The following is a 13,578-nucleotide window of genomic DNA, read 5'->3' as shown; positions in this document are numbered from 1 at the left end:
TGATATATGTGCCCATCATTAAATCCAGATCATGTTTTATATCAAAATTTATGTTAAGCAAAGCCAAGTTACTTGACCTTTGTTCTGCCAAAGTGTTCTTCAAACATATTATTTTTAGTTTTATTTTTAAGTTTGTTTTTATATTTGCCTAACTGCAAGTGCCCATTTCTCAACATAAAGAAAATTTTGTCAGGGCTATACATTCATTTTTCTTTGAGACTTTTTAATGTCTTCGTATTTCTTCCCTCACTTACCTGAACTAGACTTCATGCAGCAATCCAACATCCTAGAATCCAGTAAGGTCTGGTCTACTTGCTGTCAGATATTTTATCTCTGATTCATTTCCTGTCCTCTGCAGGAAGAGATTAAATAATATATAGGACGAACTACTTTCTCTCCAAGAAAACATGATGCTCATTTTAAATGATCTTCAACAACTCTTTTGAAACTTAAGATACTACTTGAGTTTCTGAACCAAGCCCCAGTCTGACAGCACCCATACTAATACTAAGATTACCTCCACTAAATCACAACACTTCACTATATGAAATATGTTTTAATTTCTGATGTTAAAAATGTGAATTCCCTGTTTTAAACAGTTGAAATAGATCTATCCTCTTCAAAAATAACTATAATACAGTCAAGTATACAAATCCAAAATGTAGATTTTTTTCCCAAGCTATAAACCAAGACAACCATAAACCAACCTACAAACCAATTATGCAGTTTCAAACTTCTATCCTTTTTCTCCTTCTTGTTTTTTATCTAAAATGCCTTTCACCTTCAAGTGTATCTCAAATGTCTTCTTTTTGATACTGACTACTCCAAAAGATCTTATTTTGCCTTTTTACACTTAGGTACTTCTTGTGTATGGCACATTATTGTTAATTTATCTATCTGCCTCCTCAATTATTTACAACTCTAGGATAAGGTTAGGTCCTATTTCATTTTTTGTGTGCCTGACACATAAGCACAGTGCTTCAATTATTTAAATGAAATTAAAAGAAAAAAAAGTACAAATGTATTTTGAAAAGAGAAAGTCAATTCAGAGGCAGAAAAAGTGTCATAGTATTTGTAGCAGAAAAATACTTTAATGAAAATATCATTAAAAATGAAAAATCTTTTAAAATATTCATTTAAGAAAAGAATTTAGGATTAGAAGGGTAAGTAAGCGATTTTTATCTTTGCATCTTCCCTTCATCATAAAACAAAAAAAATTTCCACATACTATAAGGAATTCCTCTATCCTTTTCCTCCAATATACTGTCATCTATGTAAGGAAAAAGTAATGTTAGTCATATTCAGAAAGTTCATAATGATTGCAGGAAAACATTCATGAGAGCAAAAATTTGTGAGCCTGGACCTTTCATTGTATCTTTGTCCATTTGTGGGTGCCAAATTGGTCAGTGATATTATTTTTGAATATAAAGTAAAAATAAGTACACATGAGAAAAAAGGAAGTGAAAAGGACTAATCTATGCACTTCCAAAAGGAAAGTTATTTTTTGAAATGGACCATTTTTTTGTTTACTATATATTAACAACTGTATGTAAAACTATGTAATCTGCTTTTAAGGCCACATAAAATATTTCATCTGTTTCTTATATATAGTCATGGTACATAGTTTAGAAATTTACTCCCACTGGGTGTAACCTTTGTCATCTAGACTCAGCAAATGCTTAACAGGCATAGGCCAGGACCATGTGTGTTTTGCTTTAAGGGTAAATAATCTACACTGAGACAGACAGCCCCTGAGAATATTCTTCCCATATGTCAATATCATGGTTCTTTTTGCAGCATGCCTAATATATCATGTCATCAGCATGGTCACAGCAAGACAATGGCAATGAGAACCTAATGTTGGAAGTACTGCTCTTAAAATTCCTCATAGAATTCAATACTACTGTATAGTTATTAAAATTCTATGTAAAGGCTACTATCTCTAAAAACACTGTATCTGGAATTCCAGTTTAGTATAAAGGTAACAAATAGGAAAGAATTTACGTATTAACCTGTCCACAATTATAAGTCTGTGCAACTGGAAATTGCGCAGACTTATGGATCATTCCTCAGTCTATAAATCTCATCTGTGTAGACTCAAAAGTATATGAGAATGGACAGGCATTCTTATTTCATTCACAGACATCAACCTTTTTTTTTTCCTAGCTTTTTTGTCTTCACCTCTCTATGGTGTGTGATTCTTCTAAGTTTACTGAGGGGAAGAAATTGGTCTCTGCTCTTTGGACAATATGCAAATTACCTTATCATGTTTATTAGGAATTCATACAGGAAAAAATTTATTATAATAATCTCTTGTTTAGAATGAAGCTTTTTATCTACAAGTTGAACAGGGTTGAGAAAAATCAGTCAATTTATCTCTTCTAAAACTGGTAGTTATAAAACAGAATAGAATGTTAAGAATTTAGAAGGATATAAGAAATAAAACGTTTTAAAATTAATTAGAAGATTTAATGGCACACTCTTGTGTAACAGTGCTTTCTCACTGATTTGGAGCAATTTTTTAAATACAAAACACAGAAAACATTCATTTAACTTATAATTAGTATTTAAATAATATATGCACAGTAGATTAACACAAGGGACTTTAACTCGAAGATAAAGCTTTAACTTGACTGGTCAGTTCAGTATTGTACAACACTGTAATTGCAAGATGAAGTAAGTTTATTTTTCCATACACAAAGCACCACACATCAGTTTTGTTAAATTGGTAACCCAGTTTCTTGTTTTGTTTTGTTTTTAACAAGCACATGTATTACATTACTTGAATCAAAGCACACCTTCACTTCTGTGCAAAACCTGACACTCTAGCTCTATTTTTCTGAATCAGATCAGAGATTTTGAAACTAGAAATCCATGAAGTATCCAGATTTATACTCAGATAATGCTTGTACTTTATGTGTGAAATGTTTGTCTCTAAGAATAAATTTAAAAATAACCCACTTGCAGGTTTGAGTCATTTTAAAATAATTCTTATGAGAGATTTATACATAGATATGCATGTTTATAAATATTACTATATGTGAACTCTAGAAGCAGATTTTGACATTATGACATGCTTGTGTCTATCTTATTATTGTCTATTATAATGATCTCTCAACATTTTAGGATAAGATTTATTTAAAATCAGTTTTCAATGGCTAATAATAGAAAATTGATCTTTATTTTTCAAAGTAAAATGGAGCATTGCCATATGTAAGTAGTATATTTTGAAAGAAACCAGGGAACAAAGCAGTCTGTACCCCAAGCTTCTGCCATGCTTGTTATTCCTCTGCTTAGTCCTTTATGTCTTACAATGTCAAATTGAAGAGGTGTTTCTTTCTCATTCTGGCCCTTACTGTTTACAGCTTCTCTGGACTCAAATAAATATTGTTCATTCTTCTATGAAGGGAGTCCATGTTTACCATTTTCAAAACCATCAGATGGGCTACACTGTAAGCATTGTTACCAAGTTGTATACAGGAGCAGGGAGTAGCACAAGACTGTCCAGGCCATCTCTCTTTTTCCACTGAATCTAAACCATATTTGAAAATGTCAGTGGAAACAAAAGAAGTCAATGGTATCACCCATCCCAGGTCTCCCAGGCAAGGTTTGGAAAGGGAGAAGTAGACTGCAATGCATTCTTTAGCCTACACTCTGAAAGCCCTGACTCCTTCTCAGTATTAATGTTTACCTCTTTAAACTAAATGTCTGTCATATCAAAGACAATATTTTATGTATCCCTTTGCACCTGATATGGTACTAAAAATTTATAGATTCTTCATAACTGTCTGTATGAATTATTAATTTTAGTACAGCCAGATTTCCTTTTGGTAATGATCTAAAATTAAAAGTGTATTTCACTGGATCTAGTCAGTTCGTTAACAGGAGAAAAAGAAACTTCATATTTCTCTTAGTGGATATTAATGATTTCACATACTTTTAACTTTCTATTTAATAAATTCATCAGAGATACAAACTTTTTAAATATCCCTTCAGAAAGGATATTATTGTAAAATAATATCAATATTAATAAAGTATATTGAAATTAGGTGAAAAGGAAGTGAGAACATTTTCTCCTTTTGAATAGCCTCTTAAGACATTTCATTGATAGTTTATAATAGTTAACATTGAACTTTTTATTCACTGATTTCTAGATTTAAGAATTGATCTTTTATAATACAAATGAGGAGACTTAAATATGGTTTGGGTTTCAAACTATATTCTTGTGATTTATATTTATGAAAATTTGTTTTTTGCTATTTAATAACTCTTCTCAAACTCTCACTCTGAAAAGTAAAATAAGTCACTAAAGAAAGAAAGAATGAATCAAGGTCAGTAAAACAGTATTCTAAATGAACTTTTACAATTGCTAAAAAAAAAAAATACAGTGCATGTATTTATAAAATCCAAATTTACTTCAAGAAAGTAAAACTTTTGCTATACATCAAGTTCTGAAGTTAGGGAGTTACCAAACTCTTTAATATTTAGCATTCATTATTATGCATTTTTTCCTTAAGCCTAAAATGCAATGAAAGTTGTAATTATTTTGGTACAATACTAAGGTCACATCATTCTACTGGATCACATATTTAGGTGAAATTATCAAAGGGAGCAGAGATGAAATACATATGTTCTTCAGACTATATTAACTAGCTGGCAGTACTGCATATCAGTTTCTACCTGTCATCCCTATTCTTTCACCTTGGATAAACCTTAAATTTCTATATTCTAAAAGTTGTTAAAACTCTCTAGATCTTTTGAGATTGTCTACTCACTCTAAGACCTCTGTCTCCAATGCATTAACAAATGTGACTTTACCTACAAAATACATGCATCATCCTTCTTGTTCTCACTACTTCCACACTCTCAGATCAAAGCCACCATCACCTCTCTCTTTATTTACAAAAATAACCTCTAGGTCATTCTTCCTGCTCTTAATAAAATGTCTTTTCTAACCCAAACATTTCTTGAGTCTTACCTCCATGGTTGATAAGCAGAATTAAAATGTGGAATTGTATCAAGCTGAAAATAAGAATACTGGATAATTAAAAAGCCTGAGTCACTCTGAATAATCCCAACTGACCATTTGGGATGGGCCTAATGGTCAGTTAAATTTATTCACACAGGAAATGCTAAGAATAACTCCATAAGGACACCAAAAATCAGAATCTATGTGGGAAGTGTTAAACTAATTAGACATTAACTAAAACAAGAGGAAAGGAGAAGAGAAAATATTCCTTCAGTGAACTTTGCCATCTCTGGGAATTCTTTATCACTTTAGTTAGTAGGATTGTGGAACAGCTGTTTTCCAAAGGAATGCAAAAGATTTTCTGCAGGCTATGATAGCGCATATTTCATTTTGATTCTAATTATAACAGGTCTTGTAGCTACCCTTTCTTAACTGATATATTCTTCAGCACTTCAGGCTAAAATCTACAGAGAAACCTAAAGAGTCAAATGACATAGATGGTGGTTTTAGAATTGCTTTTAATATTTAAAATCTTTATTAAATGAAACACACACACAAACACACAAACATACACACACACACCACTCTCTTTAGAGTGAGAAGAAATATTTTTCTAAAAAGACCTAAGATTCTGCCTTTTCATCCTTCCCTTGACTTTCCCTTTACTCATCAAAGGAGAGGAAATGATTATAACCTAGCTTCATATAACCTTAGGATGTTACAAATAACACTTAAATAAGTTAGAAAGTTTCTTCCTCATACATTGATACTTAACCTAGTGAAATCAATGAACCTTTCTATGTCCTAGGAAAATGTACATAGTCACACATTTATAATGTTTTCCAAGGTTTCAGTGTCTCACAGACTTTCTAAAATCATTATTTGAATTTTAAAGTTCTTAGCAAAGTTATTGTGACAGTATAAGTAGACAGACTTTTATGTGTAACTCATGTGATTCTTCATTCTTTTGTGAAATCTAAAAAGAGATAACTATAAAGTAAAGAAAGATTTAATACATTTATCTAAAATGCAAAGCATGTCAGATTGTCTGGATTCCAATCCAGCTTTTTCTAGTTCTAAGATCTAGGTTATTCCTACTACATACAAACTGGATGAATATAGTTATAAGTGCATATATTAATATTAGACAGATAGCATTAGAATTCTTCTCTAGTCAAAACAGGAACTCAAGTTTTCTAATACACTGATTTTACTTTTATTTTTCAAATCAAAAAATTTCTGGAGACTATCAGTCTCCTATAATATGTATACATGTATAGCTAGTTGATAGATAGATGATAGATGATAGATAGATAGATAGATAGATAGATAGATAGATAGATAGATAGATGACAGATAGATAGATAGATGGTTGCGTTTCCAAAGAATAAGAATTGACATAGCATTATGGTTCTGGCTCCAGGTTTTACATGAAATTGTAACTAAGATGTCACTAGGGGCTTTACTGAGCTGGATGTTCATCTTCCAAGATAGCTCTCTTACATAGTTCATGACTGGTAGCTGGTGGCCTCAGGTCATTGTCACATAGAACATTCCATAGGATGGCTTGAGTATCTTCACAAGATGGCAGGTAGCTTTTCCCAGAGTGAGAGATCTAAGAGATACAGAAGCAAGAAGGAAGACACAATACCTTTAAGGCTATCCAATCTCTAAAATGACTCACCATCTCTTCTTCTATCTCTTATTTGTAAGAAATATATCACTATTCCAGGTCAGACCCACAGGGAAGAAAATTAAATACCACCCCTTGAAGAAAGGAATCTGGTCAATGTATTTTCTATACCTGTGTGAATATGGCACACTGAAACCTGTTGAAGTCATTTTAAGAAAGAAGAGGGAGAATGATAGAGGTGATGAACCTAACCAGGGTACATTGTATGCATGTATGGAAATGTTACAATGAAACCACCTGTACAACTAATATATATTGATAAAAATGTTAAAAAAAGGAAAAGAGTATAAAAAATTTACAAACATGGCCCATGCATGGTGGTGCATATCTGCAAACCCAGCTATTCCAGAGGATTGTGATTCAAGGGAAGGCCAGACAAAAAAAAAAAAAAAAATGGAGAGATACTGTCCCCAAATAAGTTGGGCATGATAGCACATACTTGTAATCTCAGCTACTCCTAGGAGGTGTAGGTAGCAGGACTGTGGTCTGAAGCCAGCCTGGGGAAAAGTGCCAGATGCTATCTGAAAAGTAAACTAAAGCAAAGAGGGCCTGGGACACAGCTCAAATGTTAGAAGTGTTTGCCAGGCAAGCACAAGGCCCTAAGTTCCAACTCCAGTACTACCAAAAAAAAAAAAAACCAAAAAACACATATATTTTAAAACAATCATGTATAAAATAATGATATACTGTGTTTTGAACTTTCAATGTATTAATCTGTAATGAAATTCATTTTACTGTGAGTCCAATGAATTTGCAGGGAGTATTTATTATCATTCTCCTTGAAATCCTTCAGTGTATTTCAGAATGATTACTACCTGGGAAACATTACATATTTCTTGATTGAATGAATGAAGTGCACTCATCTACTGCTACTGACCTTGAAAAGAGACATTTGGATCACTATAAACTACACTCATGTTTTCATAATTAATGTATCTGGAATCCCTCCCACATATTCCCTAAAAAACATCAGATTTATAACGTAACAAATTCTGAAATAAACATTTCTTTAAAGAACATTATTACTCATAATTAAGTATTTTTCAGAGTTGATCTAAATAAAAGTTGACTGCCTGTCCTTGAGTACTTAAACTTATGCCTTCAGCAATATCATTATTTTTTTATCTTCTTTGGAAGATGTAGCTTGATAATTCAAATTCACAGACTTCTAATTTGGCCTGCCATGGGCAGTGAACAAGATGAGACCTGGAGGTTCCCTTCTGTTTGCAGATCAAAGAATGTCCATAGGGGACTGATTATCTGTCCTACAATTAGTTTTTCTGACTTATGCTCTCACACTCCTCCAAACTGCTCTTGTTAGTGCACCACTGACCTTCTCACTGTCAAGTTCATTAGACGTCCTTCCATCTTGCTCTTATTTCATCTTTACTCTACATTAGATGTTTTCTCTTAGTCCATTGTTCTTAGTGTAATTGATACCAGTTAGAAAAAAATGGGTGGTGCTGCAGTGATAAACCCCAAATCGCTATACCTTATAACAAAGTTATTTCTTTCTTACTTGAATAAATTTTATTCTTCTCAACATCCTGCACTTCAGGCCCCAGCTGTTTAAACAACCTTCGTATTGTATTGCTAGTCTGTGTGACAGAAGGAAAAGTGGTATACATGCTAACATTAGCAATACTGCCCAGAAGTCACCCATTTCACTTTCACTGACATTTACCAGCGAGAGCAAATCAGTTGGCCAGTCCTAATTTCAGTCAGGCAGAGAAATGAGATCTCTCACATTTCTCTGATCCTATCCTCTCTGCTTTCTTTTTTTCCATCCACCTCTTAAATCCCATGGGACTCAAGTCTTCACTGTGCTTCCCCAGGGTTCATCTGGGGAGCTTACCAAAAGGCAGATTCCATTAACTGGTATAACTTTCATATTCTGCATTGTTTTTGTTTTCTTGGATACATGGTGCTGCTAAATGTAGCATTATATGTAGAAATAATTTTAAGAAATAAAACATTTAAATTTAATCTGCTTCTCACTTTTGTCTTTTACTGTCAATCTTAAACAATGTTAGTGATAGAATATTTTTCCTCTAAAAATATTTTGTTGTAAGTTTTAAATAATCATGCTTAGTTTTAATACAATCTTCAAATAGCACAAATTTATTGCATATATCTTAGTGAATGGTGTGTTTTAAATGAAAATGAATTCAGAGAACTCCCATGTCATTGAGTTAGCCATGAGTTACATTGAGCTCTGTGGACTCAGTCACATATGTTCATTTTCAGAGTAAACTCTGGCTCAGAATTAATTAAGCTTCTTTTGAGTGAAGTTTGGAATTTCAGACTGTGAGGTACCTCATGTTCCTGCATTTAAACATAGAGTAAGAATTTACAGTGTTTTGACTGAAAAGGCAAAAAAAAAGAGAAAGAGAATTTGAGCTACATTAATTTTTAGACTGTGTGATTCATCAGAATTCAAGTACAAGTGTTGGGGTATGTTAAGTGTGTGTGTATGTGTGCACACACTTGTATGGTTAAAGTTTAAAATAAAAAGAGGATGAATTATAATAATTATAATAAAACTATAATTATAATTTTAAAATAATAAAAATATAATTACAACTAAATTATAAAATATACTTTTATTTGGTAACAATGAGTTTTTGATTGTACATGAAATATTTTCTGATTCTTTTTAATTGTCATTTTTTGTTTTGTAACTAAAGAATGAATTGATAAAATAATGATATTTACCAATTATCATAATAATGTCAAAATCATGTTGCCACAGGAGAAGAATGTTAAAAAGTGATTGACTCTTGGTTTTAAATATTGGTAGGCACTTATCATTGATTTTTGCCCCTCCATTGCTGTTTCTATCACCTTCAAAATCTTGACTGCTTAGGTATTCTTCATAATTGTATCAACTTCTCTATTCCTGGCATATGGCTAGTGCTCTGCAAATATGAGCCACCATTATTATTATTGGCTGTTAAGTGAGAGGAACTGAGGACAGAAAGAAGGCTAAAACTAATTATATTAAAAGTTCAAAGCATATTTACAAAATGTACTTGAGAAGTGATACTTTATTTATTAAAATAATAAAGGAGTAATTCCTGAAGTAATATCTGCATCCTGCTATTCTCAAGTTTACATGCCTACTCATGGTCTCTCCCCTGAAATACATACAATCAATTCTACTACCTAGTTAACATCTCTACTTGAATGTCCAAAGTTCTCAAAATTAAATGCTTAGTTAAAAAAATAAAAAAACCTCTAAACTTCTGTCCCTAATAAACCCATCTTCAGAGTGTTACACTCACCAGTAAATAGCAACTCATCTTTCTTGGTAGTCAGGACAAAATCTCTGAAATCATCATTGACTCAGACATGTTGCATGCTCTCCACATTCATTCTGAAAGCAGATCGTGTTAACAGCCTTTAAATATGTGAACTGAGAATTTATTTTTCATGTAGGTCACCGCAGTTGCTTTTAGCTATTCCCCCCCCATTTATATTTGCATATGGTCTATTCTAAACCCAGCAAGCAAGCTGACCCTGTCCTACTAAGTCAGAATAGGTCAGTCTGCCCAAAATGCTCCAATGTCTCCTCAGTCACTTGCGCTAGGAGACCTAATGTCTATCTGGCCCATTCTTCTCTACAGTTCTGACCTCTTCTCCAATTCCCACTTCCCTCATGTTTAGTCACACTGAAAATCCTAATGCCCTCAAACATAATTCTCTCCTGAGGGCCTCGGCACTTGTGGTTCTCTTTGCCCAGAATGTTCTTCCCACAAATTTACATGGGTGTTCCTTCAAGATTCTCAGATCTTAGCTAAGAGGTCAACTTGATAAGTGTAATTGAATTCCAAACCCTACATAATTTTCCCATTTATCACTCTATAGCACACTATTTTTTATTTATTTCTGTGTCATCTATTATAATTTGTGCTTCAGTACAAATTATTGGATTTGTACAAAAAAAATTGGATTTTTGTCTGTTTAGTTGTCTACTTCCCCCTAGAATATTATCTGGTTCATAGAAAGCACCTACTATATATGCTTAATGATTATGTGAATGAATGAAGTAAAGCTATGAAAGAATTATTTTATGTCTTACCTAGATATTTATAATGTGAGAATAAACTATGGAATATTTCTTTTTCTAAAAGAGTAAAAGGAGACATTTGTCCTTTCAGATATCTAAACTTAGCAATTAAAGCGTTTTGTTACTCTTATTATAATAGAAAGATAGAAATCACATTAGACTTCAGAAGTAAAATGAAATGCAAGTCAGAATTTTATATGGCAAAGCTTACGTGATGACTCAATGGCTGGGAGAGGAAATTTCCTGTTAGATATATGGCCTTGGGACTTGCAGTGTCATTCAACTGCCTCAACAAGCCTGTTAACTAAGTGGTATCAGTCCCAACTTAAGATAAGAAAATAAAGGAATATAGAGGTTATGATCAAAAGCACAAACATCAAATGACAATCAAGATTTCAACCAAAGTATATCTGAATTTAAGGACTGTGCTTTTAACTCTTAAATTATACTATAATTTAGGAGATCAGTAACCAGGGTAAAGATCAGTTAGAGAGGAATCAACATGGGTCATAACACGTGTACAGGAAAGCAATGCTAGGAATATTTCTGTATAGCTATCCTCAACTCAAAAAACAAAAACACTTTGTCTTCCTTATTAGGCTTGTGTCTTTTCTTCAACAAAATTAGTGATAAGGGTCTGCCCTTATCATTATCTTATAGGACCTGCCTGGAACTGGGGGGGAGGAGGAGGGAGAGGGGAGGGGAGGGGGGCGGGGGGAGAAATGACCCAAACAATGTATGCACATGTGAATAAATGAATAATTTTAAAATAAATAAATAAATAAATCATACAATAATTTGGAAAACAAGAATTAAAGTAATTTCTGCCTCTCTCATTGCACAAAAGAGAGAGACAAAGAAAGAGAAATAAAGGATAGTGAATATCTAAAGCAATGAAAGTAGTAGAAGAATATTTAGGATAATGTCTTCTTAAAAGTTTTTAGTAGATAAAACCCATTCTAATTATTTATTTTAGTCAAAAATGACAAAAGGAATGATTAGCTCATTTGACTTCCTAAATAAAAGGCCCTCATTTAAAACAAAATTGAATTATCTACTACCTTTGATTGAGAAAATTAAATTTCCAAAATTTATTCTCAATAAGATTATAATTCAAAACTTAAGTTTTGTACAACATTGTTTACTAGAGTGTTGCTAGTAATAGTAACAAATTGGAATCAAACTAAATTCCCATGAGTTAGGATATAGCTAAATAAATAATGGTTTATCAATAAAATTGACTAGTGAAATATTAAAAAGTTTATCATTTTTATTCATTGACATGGAAAGCACCTTTTTAGAGGAAAAATAAAAGTAAAGCCAGGTATGATTGTGTCACCTGTTGTGTTTGTTACATGAGAAGCTAAGGCAAGAAATTACTTGAGTGCAGAAGTTTGAGGCCAGCCTAGATAACATAGCAGAACAGTGTCTCTTTAAAAGGAGTAGGTAAGTAGACATTCCTCTAGTGCTAGCAGTGGTGCCTGCTGAGCTTCAGATCATTGTGGGGGAGCAGGATCTTGCTATTTAACCTACCCTATGCTGGTGAACTCACAATGCCTCTCCCTCAGCTTCCCAAGAGCTAGGATGAGAGGCATCTATTTCCACGCCCCACAAGGAGATTGGGGATTTTGAATAACACAATTTTGTGTATATTTTCCTCTATAGATTAAAGTTTTTACATGAATAACATTGGGCACATGATTTAACTCACAATTTGTGACACATATGAAGAGAGGATTTAGATGAGGTATAGTTTTCTACATCAGAATATACATTCTCTTTCACTAATTGAAAATCATGAAATAAACATTTAAAAGAGAAACTAAGCATGTTTAAAAGTAACCAATTTCACTAAAAATGAAGAATATTTTCCTGGACTTTTATTTTGGAAAATAAATGAGTTACTGTGTAGTTCATACCCAATTATATATAACTTTTTCACTATAATTTTCCTACACAATTTTGCCAATTTGACTTCTCAATTTTGTTCCACTTAAATTTATTAAATAAGATATATCATTCCTAAACAAAAATGAACACACACAGTAATGTGCAAGAATCAAAATATTAGCTTCTATCATAAGTGTTCCTAAAAATAAGAAGCTCACAGTATATTAGTTTTCATTAATAATCATATCATTAATTATAGCCCAGATGAATTTCTCCATAAAGTAATAATGGCAAAAATTGTAACCATTAAGTATTAGTAACCTTGTTCAGAGTATTTAGTGTTCGACTCATGGCAAAAGATTCTTTTCCTAAGTAGTCAAGATCATTGGAGGTAAAGGCATGCCTTTACCTTTCTTGTGACCTCTTTACAAAAATGCTCACTGTGTTTATTTGAAAAGTAATTAAATCTAACACTCCAGTACATACAATTTAAACTTGTGTATTTTTACATCATTGGTAAGAATTCATTTATTTGAAAAATGTAAATTCAAAGAATTATAATTTAACGTCTGCATGATTATTTAACAAAACAAACTTCAAGTCATTCATTATTCAGATAGATCTTTTCTGACCAAAGTTAAAATCCATAGTAGGTTTAAGACAGTAGCTTAAACTCTATATCATTTTTATGAGTAAAATTAATCTCATGCACTTCAACAAGATGTGGATGTTTATAATAAATAATTCTAAATCAATTTAAAAGTCATTCTGTTTTACATGAATCAAATGGCAGATTTTCTAGTGGCAGAGTGCTTTTCCATATCAAATAACCAGCAGAATTAGTCTTGCCCTATGAGAAACAGACCAAATTTAGTGTGAAATTGAACACAACAGTCCTGATCACTACTTGAGTTTAGTATTGTGATGCTATTGTTCACCATGACAGAAGGCAACAGA

The 13,578-nt window shown here is 32.4% G+C and overlaps 1 protein-coding gene and 1 long non-coding RNA gene across 6 annotated transcripts in view; one reads left to right on the top strand and one right to left on the bottom strand.

Moving 5' to 3' along the window:
• Positions 1-5,148, bottom strand: part of LOC141423222 (uncharacterized) — an 81,339-nt gene extending 76,191 nt beyond the window's left edge. The window contains exons 1-2 of the long non-coding RNA XR_012447909.1: positions 4,979-5,148; positions 255-352 (exon numbers count right to left, since the gene is read on the bottom strand). This is a non-coding gene — a long non-coding RNA (uncharacterized lncRNA). The remainder of the gene's footprint in view (positions 1-254; positions 353-4,978) is intronic.
• Robo1 (roundabout guidance receptor 1) overlaps positions 1-13,578 on the top strand; it is a 1,075,667-nt gene that overhangs the window by 610,592 nt on the left and 451,497 nt on the right. The gene's annotated exons all lie outside the window — the stretch shown is intronic.

The sequence above is a fragment of the Castor canadensis genome, chromosome 5 (assembly GCF_047511655.1).
Source record: "Castor canadensis chromosome 5, mCasCan1.hap1v2, whole genome shotgun sequence".
NCBI lineage: Eukaryota > Metazoa > Chordata > Mammalia > Rodentia > Castoridae > Castor > Castor canadensis.
This window is presented reverse-complemented; position numbering and strand designations above follow the sequence as displayed.